This window comes from Berghia stephanieae, chromosome 7 (genome assembly GCF_034508935.2).
Source record: "Berghia stephanieae isolate SIO BIC M18660-M18661 chromosome 7, UCSD_Bste_1.3, whole genome shotgun sequence".
Classification (NCBI taxonomy): domain Eukaryota; kingdom Metazoa; phylum Mollusca; class Gastropoda; order Nudibranchia; family Aeolidiidae; genus Berghia; species Berghia stephanieae.
In genome coordinates, this window is record NC_088366.1 from 53,519,552 (window position 1) to 53,521,687 (window position 2,136).

General features: G+C 39.1%; 1 protein-coding gene across 1 annotated transcript in view; it reads right to left on the reverse strand.

Moving 5' to 3' along the window:
• The window catches only part of LOC144976584 (T-cell immunomodulatory protein-like), a 25,900-nt gene that overhangs the window by 17,356 nt on the left and 6,408 nt on the right, over positions 1–2,136 (reverse strand). The gene's annotated exons all lie outside the window — the stretch shown is intronic.

Consider the following 2,136-nt stretch of genomic DNA (forward strand, 5'->3'; position numbering starts at 1 on the left):
GACAAATTAAAAAAAAAAATACCCCCCCCCCCCAGTAAACTAATTGTTCAAAGCTCAGTTGGTATAGCACTCGTCCTATATGACGATGGCCGTTAAGGCCTGAAACATCCGTGTAGACTGGTAAATATTACCATAATAATTCGCTCCATTGTTACATGCCGAGAACTACTCGTACCATACTTGTATCTAATATATATATATATATATATATATATATATATATATATATATATATATATATATATATATATATTGAAATGACCTGTTCGATGTTCTTTTTCTAAAGTGTCGGAAAAGGTGAATGAAATCTATCAATGACGTACATTTTACCATATTTGTTTAATAATTTTCAATCACGGGGTTGGGGATGGGGGGTGGGGGGGGGGGGGGGGGGGGGGGGGCACATTTGGGGGCTGGACTGGCCTTAGTCACTTCATACCAGGGTGAAAGATACGTTGTGAAAAGATCATGATTCTCTGTCCATGGAAACGATTTGGTTTCTTATCCATTTCTCAGAGATGAATGAGGGGAAAAAATTATTTAAAAAACTGACAGAACAGCGCAAAAAGAATAGCAAATATTCCATAAAGCTATTTTCAAAAACGGAAAAAGAAATTAAAGTCCAAAATATTTCAATATTTTAAAACGACATTGCTGCTCCATAATTTGGCGCCATATCCTTCGATTTATTGTTTTCATTTTTTATAAACTGTATTTATTTATTCATTTACTTTTCGCTTTGTTTTGATCATTAAATAATGGAAAAAGGGTTAACCAAGAGAAACTGGGGAAAGAAATATCATTCTTTAGTTTTTCGAAATAACTAAAATTGTACTGATGTAAATTTGGTTACAGAATGAAGCGTTGGTACAACTAAGATAGCTATAACATTAGTTACCATAAAGGAAGAAGATCTTCTGAAAGTCAGAATGAAAGAATTGAAACTAACATGCACATATTATTTCTAGGGCTGATGATCAACGCAATTATGGGCTTTTTAAAAATGTACTATCTATCTATCTTTCTGGGGTTTTTTTTTTTTGGCTCTATCTGTCTATCTATCCATCTTAGTATCTATCTATCTACCTATTTATCTATCCATCCATCTATCTATCTATTTATCTATCTATCTATCTATCTATCTATCTATCTATTAGTGCCGCGCTAAGGACCGGACCGAGGACCGGTCCCACGGTCTTTTAGCTGTGAACCGTGGTCCAGTCCCAAAGAGGAAGACCGCCGGCGGTCCTCACTTCTTATCACCTTTCAACGGTCTGGCGCCATACTACTTCCCCAGCGATTCGTTGCCTCGGTCCTTTGCCTATCTTCCACCAATCACCACCCATCCCACTTAATTAATCGCACCCACCCCCTTTGCCATACACTAAACGACACAGACGACCATAGAGGCAGACGACCACCTCCCTCCACTCCGCAAACCACCCTTTCGTGTGTGAGATGGGGGGAACAGGAGGCGCACGCCTTGGACGATTCCATTATACGGGGTAAATTTCAAAATTTACTACACCATAATGATCGCAATGACAATGATCTATGATGAAGGCATGACCCCTCTTCTCTAATGGGTTATTGTTTGAAATGTATGTGACTACTAAAGATGTGTGTGGTGTGTGTGTGTGTGTGTGTGTGTGTCGAACCTAGCAAGTTGCAACTCAGATTTTTTGTTTTCTTTTGTCCATCTCTTGTCGCCACTCCTTTCTATCGCATTGTTGTCATTTAAAATAATACAATAATATTAAAATTTCGTTTGGTGTTTTAACTAATCAAGTAATATGAGTTTCATTAGTTTCTTCCGTCCAAAAAAAAACAGTTATAACGTCTGTATTTTTAAAAGGTCCAATAGAATATTTGGGGACCCCGATAGCTCAGTTGATAGAGCACTCTCTTTATACGCAAAGGGCCAGAGATCGATCCCGGGTGCAGTCGATTTTTTTCTGAATCCCTGTCTACTCAGCAATGAATGGGTAGCTGAGTTTGTTAGATCTGGCGAAAAGTCACCATCGACCCTCTTATCACCTCATCCACCCCTCTTATTATAACTTCACGTCTCTCTCTTACTCTTCAATGCTCGCTGCCCTCTAATGTGTGTGTGTGTGGGGGGGGGGGGGGGGGGGG